Raw genomic sequence first — 15,133 nt, forward strand, 5'->3', positions numbered from 1 at the left:
CTCATTCCAGGGCACACAAATTGCAGCCCCTAAAGGCTTGCGGCTCTTTCAACACACACTTGTAACTCAACTCTCGGGACAGAGCTGATGGCTCCTTTAGGACAAGAATAGTTACATCTAAAAGCAATTCCCTCATTTTGCATCTCCTTTTCATTTAACCCCCCCCCAAAATCCCATACATATCACAAGGAATGTGCAGTTCTGGTTTCCCCACCCTCCGTATACTATTTGTACAAAGGACCTGGCCACAGCACACACAACTGAATAAAGCCCAGCTTCAATAATCAGAACAACTGACATTTGTTTACAAATTAGGTGCAGTTTTGTATGGTGCTGCGTACCCTCGGAGGCGAGTCGAGGAAAAAGAGCTACAGCACTGGAACCTAAGTTTTAGCAGCTGAGTCATTTGTAACTTGTGCCATAAAGTAAACCAAGCATCACTACAGTATTATCTGCTGAAGTTCTCCACTGTAGGTTTAAGGTACAGCAGCACGTGCTTTACTCCCAACAAAAGCTGCTCAGGTGGGGGGAGCCGGGAAGCCAAGTCTCTCCACTTTGTCTGAACACCATCTTCCAGGAAGGTACTGCTTCCTCTCTCCCGGGCTCCCTTCAGCAAAGTAGCAAATACAGAATCCGGTGCCACAGAAGGCTCTTGCCTGACCTCCTTGTGGTTTTCAAACTGTTTAAAGCGAAACAAAAAGCGTAAGAGAAAAACAGTGATGAGTATGAAACAAAAGTCTCTTCAGCCACCTTTGGTTTGAGATGAGCTCTGAACTGAAGCTCTGGGAGCACAGGCGTGCAGTCCTGCTAGAACAGAGCTGTCCAGTAGTGTCCCCAGGGGTATCTGGAGTGTTCACACTGCTGAACTGAGAAAAACTCACCAAACCCAGCCCAGGGGCCTGTGATCCTCCACCCACCCGGGGGAACTCCGGGCGCTGTAAACAGAGGCCACAGCGCACACCAGGCTCTGCTGTGCCTGCTGAGGAGTCTCTGTATGAGCCCTGAGGCCTGGTATCGCCTCCCAAACACCACAGAGACCTCTTGTGTCATCAGAGAAAAGCCCTGGAGCAAACGTGTGTCCCCAGCACGATCAACAAGGATGCAGAATTACCTCCTCAATAAAAACGCTGTTCCTGATGGAAATGTAACCTCTGTCAACTGTGAGGATTTTATAGGAATACTGGCTCAAGAATTCAGTGACTTCAGGTATTCCATACCACAGGTTCCTGGGACTACTTGGGCATCCAGAGTCTATAGTATCGGTTAAACTGGTAGAGCTGAGGATACTTAGCAGCTTTGTCACAGAGCTGGAACGTCAAGCAGGGAGAAAGGGGCTCTCTCGGAGAGTGCAGGAGGCCAGTGAAAACAGCAACAAAGTCCTCCACGACATCTGCTCCTAGAAAAGCCAAATAAATTAAACTATTGACATGAGCACGGACACTGGGGCAACCTTCCTTACTTTGGGCCTTGCCAGCAGCCCACAGAGCCTCACGCAGAAAAGAACTGAACGAGATCAAAAAGTGTTCGCAGTGACCTAGACACGTGCTCCTGACTGCAGAGGTACCTGAAAAACCCTCCAGACATCATCAGCTCCTGCTGAAGCAAACAATCCACCTTCGCTGTCTTGTGCCAAAAACACGCCCGTCTCTTTACAGGGAGACACCCTGCCAGGCACCGCCTCAGAGAAGAACCGAGCTGTACTGGGGGGATACACCCAGCCAACGTGTACAAGTTAAACAGAATTTTCTGTCAGAACTGGGACTTTCAGCACCCCCCAGGTGCTACTCGACTGCCACATACACAGAGAGGGCTTCGTGAGGTGCTCTGCGGTTGGCCAGTCCTGTTCCAAGCCCTGCTGATGCCCCTGTGGTTTTAACGCTGTCCTCAAGGAGGTAGTAGAACCTCGCAGTATTTGCCCCTGGAGCTTAATTTCTGAAGTTTTCCTTGGGAAACGCATCCATTTCCTACTTAACAAGGCAGTCCCCTCTCCCTGATCTCGGGAAGAGCTGCCCACAGGCACGGGAAACACCTTCCTCTCCTGATCGCCATGCTCTGCCCTTAAAACGCTGTGTTACTGAGGCCAACTACTTCCAGACCAAGACTGTCCATGCAGGGACAGTGTCCCTTCTCTTCAGGGTCAGGGAATTAGGGCAGAAGCACCTACAGAGCTTCAATGCCCCTCTTGAGCACAAAACACCATCAATCTGCACCTCCTTCTGCTTGCAGGGAAGGTAATAACATGCCTCAAGGTAAAAAATTATAAACGGTAAAAAATTATTACAAGAGAGTAGAAATGATGCCACTTTCACTCCACTGCTAGAAACGACACATAAAACATAAAAAAAAAAAACTGTACCTGTTCCGTTTTCAGACTGAAGCAACAGCATATTCCTGGCTGCTAATGCAGCAGGGACAACAGCACTGAAGGGAAATGTCTGGATAATCACGCCTTCATTTAAAGAGAACACAATTTCCTCATCTAAGCCATCACTGCCCTCCATCAGAACAGCCAGCATATCCACGACATCTAATAAGTGAAGGAAAAAATGTAAGCAGAGGATCCAGACTAACTGGGAAAACAACAGAGGTAGAATGCAACATTCCAGGAACACAAGGTATCTTTTTAGTTCCCAAAAAAACCCAAAAACAAAACAACAACAACAACAAAAAAAAAAAAAAAAAAAAAAAACGAAAGCAAACAAAACAAACAAGAAAACCTTAAAAAAAAAAAAAAAAAAAAAATTCAAAGGCACATTTGCCAGGCAATACAATGTTGGGGGCAGCACAAAAATCACAGCTGTACTTCATTCTGCCTTTCAAAGCTGCTGTCCAGCACAGGTTGCCCAGAGAAGCTGTGGCTGCCCCCGGATCCATGGAAGTGTCCAAGGCCAGGCTGGACAGGGCTTAGAGCACCCTGGCATGGTGGAAGGTGTCCCTGCCCATGGCAGGGGGTGGAACGGGATGAGCTTTAAAAAAAGGTGCCTTCCCATCCAAACCCTTCTGGGATTCCACGATTCTGTGAACAGCTTCAGGCAGGACTACATTTCCATTGTAGTTCAATAATGCTGCTGCAAGAACACGAAGAGAGATTTCAAATACTGTTAAAGTGGCACAACCACATCAAAAATTACGTCTGGGAGTAAAGTGGAAACTCTGCTGATTCCAAGGACACATGGAGGGCTGAATCCTGGAGATCCTTACATAACAGGATCTCTAGAGTTATCCATCCCCAGTTTGTTGCTTAGGGTTAGAAAAGGTAGCCCCAAGTCGTGGAGTTCTGTTCTTAAGGGGTTACCACATACCATCAATGTGAGAGACGGGGATGCTGATGTTTGATCAGAGTCCTGTAGCAACCTGGAGCACGCTGGCTTCCCGAACCAGGTCTGCTGCTTTGTCCGTGTAGCGGTAGGGCTTTGTCCTCAGCCTTCAGCAGGATCTATCAGCAAAGGTGGAGAGAAAAGTAGAGTGCAGCGCCTCTCAAGCATGGGGGAACCATGTGCTGCTAAGGAAGACCACGTGCTGAAAGTGGTTTGAAGCCGGGTGGGTTTTGGGAGGACAAATTCCATATTACTTCTGCAGGATTCTGTCTGCAGTTCCTGCTCTACAAACCAAATACATCAAACGACAAAAACAAACAAATAAAAAAAACCCCACATTAAATTAACAACAACAAAATAATTATTCCTACCTCAATAAACCCATAACGCCTCGAACCATTCCAAGGAGGGCGGCAGGAGGGGCGGGCAGAGCCAGGGCCCCGCTCCGCCGCCCCGGCGGCATTTTCCGGCACGCGGCCGCTCCCGGCGTCTGGAGAGGGGCGCGGGGCCGGGAAAGGCGGCGCAGCCCTGCTCCGATGCCGCTCGGCCGCGGCCCGGGAGCGCTGCGACCGCGCCTCCGCCGCCCGCCGGCACCGGCCCCACCGGGCTGCCCTCGCCGCCATCCTCGCCGCCGCTGAGCCGCCTTCAGCCCTCCCCTCACTCACAGACACCGCCCCACTCGCCGCTCGCTCCCGCCCCGTCTCGGTGGTTTTGCCGGGCGCTGGCTGGGGGGCTGCAGTACCACCCTCTGTCCACAAGGCGGCAGCACTTGTCAAGAGAGTGCGCGACAAGCACTCGCAAGATGGCGGCCCGTGAGGACCTTGACGGAGACAGGCGTTTTGCCGATGCCTGTCGGCTCGTGCCAAAATCCCGCAGGCTCGCGGTGCTGCTGACCCCACAGCCCGTGTGCACGGCACCAGAACTGCCGCGGAAAATCCCCTAGGGGGGCGCCGGCGGTGCGGGCAATTCAGGCAGTGTGGAAAACAGACACGGGTCCTCGACTTTCTTGTCCTCGTTTTTGCACCCTCTTGAGAAGGTCAAGCCGAGTCCGCGCCAAGCCACTCCCAAGATGGCGCCCGCGGGCTGTGTCTGTAGTACCCACCTCTGTCCACAAGGCGGCAGCACTGCCGCCCGCCACCGCCGGGGGCCGCCGCTCGCCTCGGGGCCGCGGGCGGGGCAGGCGGCAAAAAGAACGGGCGCCGTCCCCTCCGGAACATCCTCGGTAGCAAATGCCCCAAAATATCCCGCGCGGAAAAGAACGCCAACAAAAAAAAAACCCCTTGCCTCTAACCCAACAAGAACCAAAAGAAAAAACCTTTTCTTTTAAACTGCATTTCAATGTATTTTATTTTTATATTTTTCATATTTATATTCACATTCGGATTTATAATGTATATTGATGTATAACTGAATTTTTATAATTTCTTACATTTATTTCTATTATATTTTATTCTATTTTAGTACATATCTTAATATATTGCTTATATATTTCTATAGTTAGATTTAGATTTCTAGAAGGTTTATATTGCTTAAAATAAACCCCTGCCTCCATCCAAGTCAAAATCTTTAAAAAAATCCCATTATTTAAGCTCCGTTTACGTTTATCTCTATTTTTTGCATTTATATTCAAATTTACATTTTAAATGTAGATTGATGTATGATGTTATTTATAGCCTATCTCTTCCTAATACTTATTTTTATTTTTTTATATTTTTATATATATCTGTATACATTGAATATATATTTCCATATTTAGAACGATATCAAAATAAAATGTATATTCATATTTTTTCTATTAAAGCCCCGTCTCTAACCAAATTTAAAAAAAAAAGCTCTGTCTATAAGCAATACTTGATTATTCATATAATTTTTCATCATTATAGTCACATTTGTATTTCTACTTTACACTGATGTATTTATAAATATATATTATATATATTATAAGGTAGCAAGATAGATAAATTATTATTTAAACTCTATTTCGTACATACTGCTAATACTTATATTTACTTACCACTGAATTTTTATATAGATCTTAATGTATTTAGGATATATTTCTACACATAGATTTCTAATTTTATTTTATTTATATTTATAATTTTTGTAATAAAACCCCTACCTACTACCAAATAGAAAATAAAAATCCCCTTTATTTTAAACGATATTTAAATATTTCTATATTTTATTTTTAATAGTACTTATATCTTCTATCACAATATATTGAGGTACTATATTTTGATATATAATATTTATGACATATAATGCGTTATAATAACACATATACTGTAAAATATGCATTATGTACTGCATTGATTTCTATTATTTTGTAATTTTTATATTTATATATCCACACGAATTAATTATACAACTCTATATGGTTATTTTGCTTGTATTTATAATCTCTATTTATATGTATTTATATATACATATAAAATACTCTATATCAAACAATATAATACCTAATAGTAATGGATAACATTATTTATGTTACATGTTTTATTTATATGTATTCCGTTTATATTTAAAATTGAAGGTTTATATTCCATTTTCATATTTATGCATTTCTTTTGTTTCATTAGAGTTATAGTTAAAACTTTGCAGTTATAATCCAATTCCTAAAAATAAAATGCCAAAACAAACAGCATCAAATTCCCACCAATACCATCCAAAAAATTCAGAAAGGCTCCACCAGCCAACCAACTACCAGCAAAAAAACCCACACTACACTCCTTTCACTAACAGTTCTTATCACATCACAAAAACGAAACAAACATTTAAAACAACCTATAGAAATCCACACAGCAAATCACAAAAACCACTAAAATGAAAAAAAAAAAAACCCAACTAACTTACTATACTGCAAATCATACAACAGACCCCGAACGTTTCTAAAAAAAATAACCAAAACTCTACCACTACACTAACTCATAAAGAGAACCCAATGCTCTATAAAATGAACTAAAAAAACCCACCAAATAATTACAGATATTAAAAAATCGAAACCACGAAGGAAAAAAAATTCACCACCCAGATAAAATAACTGCGCATAAAGACCCACCATAGATAGACCCATGTTCCCAAAAATAAAACTAATAAAAAAACAACAACCAAATACATCAAACTAAAAAAAAAAATATATATATATTAACAACAACAAAATAATTATTCCTAACTCAATAAACCCATTATGCCTCAAACCATCAAAACACAAATACCACCTAGAAATAAACACGTCGCCAAAAGAGAAATGTAACAATTTTAATAACTCCCGAACTCTCTGCAACAATAAAACATACACGGCAATCAAATATGCCAAATGCATAAAACCCCTATAACATAATAAACAAGAATGCAATAATCAATATTAAAAAAAAACCTCACTGATTAACTACAGGACACTACCTCAAACCCACCAAAACAAACACTACATATGCTCATGCTAATAAAAGCCTTCACAAACGAATTAAAAACCTAACGTCTACTTCATGCTACGACCCATAAAAACCATTGTAAACCTTTAAGAACACATTCTTTAGAAACATAAGAACGGATCAAAAAGAAATCCAACAACACTCAATCAAAAAAAACCCCCTTGTCATGCGCACCTGAAGCAAGAACCGTAACAACCAAAAAGTAACACCATGGCCCTTCTCCTACAGCAACTACGAACAAAAGAAAAGGATCCCATAAATTCCTCAAAAGCAGCGCAGCGAGGGAGGCTGGAAGATGCGGAGCCGCGCTCCCGGCCCCGGGCGCAGCGCGGCTCCGGCAGGAAAGCGGATCCTCCGGCAGGCAGAGGCGGCGCCGCGCCGGCAGACCCCCGCCCGCTGCCCCCGGCCCGGCGGGGCCGGCACCGGGCCCGGGGGGCCCCGGCGGCGCCCGAGCCCCGCGCCCGGAGCGGCGGCACCGGCCGGCGCCGGGGCGCGCCGCCCGCGCCGCCTCCCCCGCCCGCCGGCCCGGCCAAAGCTCCGCTCGGCTCCGCACGGCTCGCACCGGCGCGGCTCCGGCGGGCCCGCGGCAGCCCAGCCGCGCCCAGCTCCCCTTCCGCCCCGGCCAGCCCCGGCACTGCCGCCAGGGCTCCGCGCCGGACCCTTCGCTGCCGGGCCGGGGGCAGAAGAAGCGCCCCGAATGCAGCGGCACAGCGCGATCCCCGCCCTGCCAGCGCTGCCACGGCTGCAGCTCCCTTCCTCTGAAGGCCCGACAGTGACGCCACGCTCCAGCGCTCACCTCACCCCAACGAGGGCACAGAAACGTGCGCTCCCCCCCTTCAATTGCGTCCCCTAGAAGAGCAGAAAACAAGGGGCCTGCCTCAAATAATGGTAAAAGGGAGAATTTTACCTCAATCCAAACCTCTTAAAAGGCGGGACCACAGGACTGACCCCTCCATTTCAACCTCAGGATGACGAAATTTCAAAGGGAAAGGACAAAAGCCCCCACTACAAAGGCGCACCGGCTCACCTGTTTGGCTACTGCTTCCCGGCACAAGGGCACTCGGCTCCTCCTTTGAGCAATGCTCCACGTCTCCAAGTGCATATCCAGGTGATCCCCCAGACCCCGTCCGAAGCACTCACCGTCCTTCCAGGAGACAGCCCCGGGAGCCCCCCATAAACTCCTCTTCTCCAGCAGCTCCGTGCAAAAGCGATGTGAGGAAAACCCCCTAAATCAGCCCTCGGAGGAGCCGCCCCCTCCTCATCATCCTCACAGCTCACACCTGGGGCTGCTCTGAGCCCCCATCATCCTAACAGCTCACACCTGCCGCTGTTGCCACTCTCCAACAGCGTCTCTCCCTCTCCAGCACACAGCGCACTTCTCACAGACACAGATCCAACAGAAATCTGCTACGGGTGTCAGCTTTTCTTAATCCATCTGGTTACACGATTAAAACACATACATGCATTGATGGTCATTGAGAGAAAGCTTTCCCCTGGAGAAAATAGTCACTTTGGTAGCACACTTTGATATATCTGTGGAAAAGCAGAATCAGCACCAACTCCTAAGACCCCTGCTGAGGAACCCAGCCCTCCTTGGGACACCCAAAGCAGCAGACCTCGAAAAAGGAGGGGAAAAATGAAGCTTGGAGTGGAAAAAGAGGATAGAAGTACAGAAGCCTTTAAAAATGCCTGCATGGAGCAATAGTGGGAACCAGTCACATTTCTTCTTTCCTTGCTTTCTGTGATGACATAAATAGAAAGTAAGAACACGTTAAACAAAAGGCAGAGCTAGGATTTTACAGGTCTTTATTTTGGCAGGCTGGAATGACAAACGCCTCTTCCGGGGCTGCGACACGTTTTGAGGAATGGCAGAGAACGGAGGCAAAAGGTGCCGGGGAGCCCTTTCTGTTCCATTTAGCCCCTGCAGCTGCTCCGCTGGTTTCAGGGCACTCGCTTGGTTCGTTCCTAGAGAAAAAGGCTACGGCATGATTTTCAAAACTACTGCCCATCCACAGTCAGAGTTTCCTACATTCCTGGGTACAAATGAGTGGATCGAGAGAGGGCTTCTTTTCAAATTAGTTTAGCCATAGCTTCCTATTCTTTACCAATACCTGTGAAAACGAAACACTTGCCAGGTTTTAGTATTCTACACACACCCCTCCCTGGGAATTTTGGGGTAGCTTTGGGTCCCTCTGCGGGACGGCACCCAGCGTGACCCCCCCTCTCATCTGCCACCCACCCGCTCCCCCACCGCAGTGTGCGTCCCTCTCCTAGCGACCTTGGGGTGCCCCAAATGACATCAGAGCCCCGAGTCTTCAGCCCCTAACCCTGACTCCCGAAGAAGGCACAGGACGAGTCCAACTGCCCCGGACAGCAGCCCAGCACTCCCTTCCAGCCCTTCCCACGCGTCCATCCCCCCAGAAAGGGACTCCGCCGCAACAAGGAAGGGGGGGCAGCCCCCAGAAGGCTCGAAGCTCCTGCCCCGCCTCGCTGTCGCGGGCCAGGGCCAGAAAGAGGGAGCGGCAGAGGCGGCGGGGACGCGGCACGGCCGGCACGGCACAGAGCGGGGGCCGCTCGCAGCGCGATGCCGGCGGAGCCGCAGGTCCGGCAGCGCCGGGGCGGGGTCCGAGCGGCGCGGGGGATCCGCCGAGAGCCTCCGGCCCCGTGCGGGGACTCCCGCAAGGCCCGGGGGGCGCCGGGCTCCGGCCCTCGGGGCTTTATTCTCCGGCGCCCCGAGCCCCGCGGCTGCGGGGGAAAGAAGCGAAGGGGCGACGGGAAGAGAGGAGGGAGAGCGGGGCATGCGAAAGGTCGGGGAGGGAGGACGGGCTGCGGAGGAAAGCGGGCGGGGAAGGGAAAGGCCGGCAGGGGAGGAAGAGGGACGGTGAACAGAGGAGGGAGAGAGGGGGAATGGAACGGAGGAGCAGGGCAGGGACAGGACAGGAAGGAGCCGAGTTTGGGGGGGGACACGGAAACGGGGGAAAGAGAGGTAACTGAGGGGAATACGGGGAGGAGGATGGAGCGGTAGAGAGAGGGACAGGAGGGGATCCTCCCAGCGCCCCGGCTCCGCCCCGGCGCCCCGCCCTGCCCGGGCTGCTGCGCTCGGCCGAGCTCGGCTCGGTTCGGCTGGACTCGGCTCCTCGGCCAGCTTCGGCTACTTTGGGCCACGCTCGGCTATTACCAGCCGCATTCGGCTCGATTAGCCTCTTCGGCAAAGCTCGGCTCGCCTCGGCTGTACTCGGAGCCGCTCGGCTACGCTCGGCTCCTCGGCCAGCTTCGGTTACTTTCGGCTAAGCTCGGCTATTTCCGACCGCATTCGGCCCCACTCGCCTCTTCGGCGCAGCTCGGCTCCACTCGCCTCCACGGGCCCTCCCGGCCACTTTCGGCCACGCTCGGCTATTCCCGCCCGCACCCGCCTCCATTCGCCCACTCCCACAGCTCGGCTCCCTCCGGCTCACACATTTCCTCAGGGCACCTCATTCCAGGGCACACAAATTGCAGCCCCTAAAGGCTTGCGGCTCTTTCAACACACACTTGTAACTCAACTCTCGGGACAGAGCTGATGGCTCCTTTAGGACAAGAATAGTTACATCTAAAAGCAATTCCCTCATTTTGCATCTCCTTTTCATTTAACCCCCCCCAAAATCCCATACATATCACAAGGAATGTGCAGTTCTGGTTTCCCCACCCTCCGTATACTATTTGTACAAAGGACCTGGCCACAGCACACACAACTGAATAAAGCCCAGCTTCAATAATCAGAACAACTGACATTTGTTTACAAATTAGGTGCAGTTTTGTATGGTGCTGCGTACCCTCGGAGGCGAGTCGAGGAAAAAGAGCTACAGCACTGGAACCTAAGTTTTAGCAGCTGAGTCATTTGTAACTTGTGCCATAAAGTAAACCAAGCATCACTACAGTATTATCTGCTGAAGTTCTCCACTGTAGGTTTAAGGTACAGCAGCACGTGCTTTACTCCCAACAAAAGCTGCTCAGGTGGGGGGAGCCGGGAAGCCAAGTCTCTCCACTTTGTCTGAACACCATCTTCCAGGAAGGTACTGCTTCCTCTCTCCCGGGCTCCCTTCAGCAAAGTAGCAAATACAGAATCCGGTGCCACAGAAGGCTCTTGCCTGACCTCCTTGTGGTTTTCAAACTGTTTAAAGCGAAACAAAAAGCGTAAGAGAAAAACAGTGATGAGTATGAAACAAAAGTCTCTTCAGCCACCTTTGGTTTGAGATGAGCTCTGAACTGAAGCTCTGGGAGCACAGGCGTGCAGTCCTGCTAGAACAGAGCTGTCCAGTAGTGTCCCCAGGGGTATCTGGAGTGTTCACACTGCTGAACTGAGAAAAACTCACCAAACCCAGCCCAGGGGCCTGTGATCCTCCACCCACCCGGGGGAACTCCGGGCGCTGTAAACAGAGGCCACAGCGCACACCAGGCTCTGCTGTGCCTGCTGAGGAGTCTCTGTATGAGCCCTGAGGCCTGGTATCGCCTCCCAAACACCACAGAGACCTCTTGTGTCATCAGAGAAAAGCCCTGGAGCAAACGTGTGTCCCCAGCACGATCAACAAGGATGCAGAATTACCTCCTCAATAAAAACGCTGTTCCTGATGGAAATGTAACCTCTGTCAACTGTGAGGATTTTATAGGAATACTGGCTCAAGAATTCAGTGACTTCAGGTATTCCATACCACAGGTTCCTGGGACTACTTGGGCATCCAGAGTCTATAGTATCGGTTAAACTGGTAGAGCTGAGGATACTTAGCAGCTTTGTCACAGAGCTGGAACGTCAAGCAGGGAGAAAGGGGCTCTCTCGGAGAGTGCAGGAGGCCAGTGAAAACAGCAACAAAGTCCTCCACGACATCTGCTCCTAGAAAAGCCAAATAAATTAAACTATTGACATGAGCACGGACACTGGGGCAACCTTCCTTACTTTGGGCCTTGCCAGCAGCCCACAGAGCCTCACGCAGAAAAGAACTGAACGAGATCAAAAAGTGTTCGCAGTGACCTAGACACGTGCTCCTGACTGCAGAGGTACCTGAAAAACCCTCCAGACATCATCAGCTCCTGCTGAAGCAAACAATCCACCTTCGCTGTCTTGTGCCAAAAACACGCCCGTCTCTTTACAGGGAGACACCCTGCCAGGCACCGCCTCAGAGAAGAACCGAGCTGTACTGGGGGGATACACCCAGCCAACGTGTACAAGTTAAACAGAATTTTCTGTCAGAACTGGGACTTTCAGCACCCCCCAGGTGCTACTCGACTGCCACATACACAGAGAGGGCTTCGTGAGGTGCTCTGCGGTTGGCCAGTCCTGTTCCAAGCCCTGCTGATGCCCCTGTGGTTTTAACGCTGTCCTCAAGGAGGTAGTAGAACCTCGCAGTATTTGCCCCTGGAGCTTAATTTCTGAAGTTTTCCTTGGGAAACGCATCCATTTCCTACTTAACAAGGCAGTCCCCTCTCCCTGATCTCGGGAAGAGCTGCCCACAGGCACGGGAAACACCTTCCTCTCCTGATCGCCATGCTCTGCCCTTAAAACGCTGTGTTACTGAGGCCAACTACTTCCAGACCAAGACTGTCCATGCAGGGACAGTGTCCCTTCTCTTCAGGGTCAGGGAATTAGGGCAGAAGCACCTACAGAGCTTCAATGCCCCTCTTGAGCACAAAACACCATCAATCTGCACCTCCTTCTGCTTGCAGGGAAGGTAATAACATGCCTCAAGGTAAAAAATTATAAACGGTAAAAAATTATTACAAGAGAGTAGAAATGATGCCACTTTCACTCCACTGCTAGAAACGACACATAAAACATAAAAAAAAAAAACTGTACCTGTTCCGTTTTCAGACTGAAGCAACAGCATATTCCTGGCTGCTAATGCAGCAGGGACAACAGCACTGAAGGGAAATGTCTGGATAATCACGCCTTCATTTAAAGAGAACACAATTTCCTCATCTAAGCCATCACTGCCCTCCATCAGAACAGCCAGCATATCCACGACATCTAATAAGTGAAGGAAAAAATGTAAGCAGAGGATCCAGACTAACTGGGAAAACAACAGAGGTAGAATGCAACATTCCAGGAACACAAGGTATCTTTTTAGTTCCCAAAAAAACCCAAAAACAAAACAACAACAACAACAAAAAAAAAAAAAAAAAAAAAAACGAAAGCAAACAAAACAAACAAGAAAACCTTAAAAAAAAAAAAAAAAAAAAAATTCAAAGGCACATTTGCCAGGCAATACAATGTTGGGGGCAGCACAAAAATCACAGCTGTACTTCATTCTGCCTTTCAAAGCTGCTGTCCAGCACAGGTTGCCCAGAGAAGCTGTGGCTGCCCCCGGATCCATGGAAGTGTCCAAGGCCAGGCTGGACAGGGCTTAGAGCACCCTGGCATGGTGGAAGGTGTCCCTGCCCATGGCAGGGGGTGGAACGGGATGAGCTTTAAAAAAAGGTGCCTTCCCATCCAAACCCTTCTGGGATTCCACGATTCTGTGAACAGCTTCAGGCAGGACTACATTTCCATTGTAGTTCAATAATGCTGCTGCAAGAACACGAAGAGAGATTTCAAATACTGTTAAAGTGGCACAACCACATCAAAAATTACGTCTGGGAGTAAAGTGGAAACTCTGCTGATTCCAAGGACACATGGAGGGCTGAATCCTGGAGATCCTTACATAACAGGATCTCTAGAGTTATCCATCCCCAGTTTGTTGCTTAGGGTTAGAAAAGGTAGCCCCAAGCCGTGGAGTTCTGTTCTTAAGGGGTTACCACATACCATCAATGTGAGAGACGGGGATGCTGATGTTTGATCAGAGTCCTGTAGCAACCTGGAGCACGCTGGCTTCCCGAACCAGGTCTGCTGCTTTGTCCGTGTAGCGGTAGGGCTTTGTCCTCAGCCTTCAGCAGGATCTGTCAGCAAAGGTGGAGAGAAAAGTAGAGTGCAGCGCCTCTCAAGCATGGGGGAACCATGTGCTGCTAAGGAAGACCACGTGCTGAAAGTGGTTTGAAGCCGGGTGGGTTTTGGGAGGACAAATTCCATATTACTTCTGCAGGATTCTGTCTGCAGTTCCTGCTCTACAAACCAAATACATCAAACGACAAAAACAAACAAATAAAAAAAAACCCACATTAAATTAACAACAACAAAATAATTATTCCTACCTCAATAAACCCATAACGCCTCGAACCATTCCAAGGAGGGCGGCAGGAGGGGCGGGCAGAGCCAGGGCCCCGCTCCGCCGCCCCGGCGGCATTTTCCGGCACGCGGCCGCTCCCGGCGTCTGGAGAGGGGCGCGGGGCCGGGAAAGGCGGCGCAGCCCTGCTCCGATGCCGCTCGGCCGCGGCCCGGGAGCGCTGCGACCGCGCCTCCGCCGCCCGCCGGCACCGGCCCCACCGGGCTGCCCTCGCCGCCATCCTCGCCGCCGCTGAGCCGCCTTCAGCCCTCCCCTCACTCACAGACACCGCCCCACTCGCCGCTCGCTCCCGCCCCGTCTCGGTGGTTTTGCCGGGCGCTGGCTGGGGGGCTGCAGTACCACCCTCTGTCCACAAGGCGGCAGCACTTGTCAAGAGAGTGCGCGACAAGCACTCGCAAGATGGCGGCCCGTGAGGACCTTGACGGAGACAGGCGTTTTGCCGATGCCTGTCGGCTCGTGCCAAAATCCCGCAGGCTCGCGGTGCTGCTGACCCCACAGCCCGTGTGCACGGCACCAGAACTGCCGCGGAAAATCCCCTAGGGGGGCGCCGGCGGTGCGGGCAATTCAGGCAGTGTGGAAAACAGACACGGGTCCTCGACTTTCTTGTCCTCGTTTTTGCACCCTCTTGAGAAGGTCAAGCCGAGTCCGCGCCAAGCCACTCCCAAGATGGCGCCCGCGGGCTGTGTCTGTAGTACCCACCTCTGTCCACAAGGCGGCAGCACTGCCGCCCGCCACCGCCGGGGGCCGCCGCTCGCCTCGGGGCCGCGGGCGGGGCAGGCGGCAAAAAGAACGGGCGCCGTCCCCTCCGGAACATCCTCGGTAGCAAATGCCCCAAAATATCCCGCGCGGAAAAGAACGCCAACAAAAAAAAACCCCTTGCCTCTAACCCAACAAGAACCAAAAGAAAAAACCTTTTCTTTTAAACTGCATTTCAATGTATTTTATTTTTATATTTTTCATATTTATATTCACATTCGGATTTATAATGTATATTGATGTATAACTGAATTTTTATAATTTCTTACATTTATTTCTATTATATTTTATTCTATTTTAGTACATATCTTAATGTATTGCTTATATATTTCTATAGTTAGATTTAGATTTCTAGAAGGTTTATATTGCTTAAAATAAACCCCTGCCTCCATCCAAGTCAAAATCTTTAAAAAAATCCCATTATTTAAGCTCCGTTTAC

The 15,133-nt window shown here is 49.6% G+C and overlaps 2 long non-coding RNA genes across 2 annotated transcripts; both read right to left on the reverse strand.

Annotated features, from left to right (window-relative positions):
- Window positions 1-261: 261 nt before the first annotated feature.
- LOC144246683 (uncharacterized) lies at window positions 262-3,451 on the reverse strand. Its single transcript, XR_013340350.1, has 3 exons — window positions 2,357-3,451; window positions 1,112-1,396; window positions 262-679 (listed from the first exon to the last, which is right to left on the reverse strand). It is a non-coding gene; the product is annotated as an uncharacterized LOC144246683 (long non-coding RNA).
- A 6,901-nt stretch (window positions 3,452-10,352) lies between these two features.
- Window positions 10,353-12,900, reverse strand: LOC144246684 (uncharacterized). The gene is made up of 3 exons (XR_013340351.1): window positions 12,576-12,900; window positions 11,331-11,615; window positions 10,353-10,898 (listed from the first exon to the last, which is right to left on the reverse strand). It is a non-coding gene; the product is annotated as an uncharacterized LOC144246684 (long non-coding RNA).
- Between the last annotated feature and the right edge of the window lie 2,233 nt (window positions 12,901-15,133).

Source organism: Lonchura striata, chromosome 8, assembly GCF_046129695.1.
Source record: "Lonchura striata isolate bLonStr1 chromosome 8, bLonStr1.mat, whole genome shotgun sequence".
NCBI classification, from domain to species: Eukaryota; Metazoa; Chordata; class Aves; order Passeriformes; family Estrildidae; genus Lonchura; species Lonchura striata.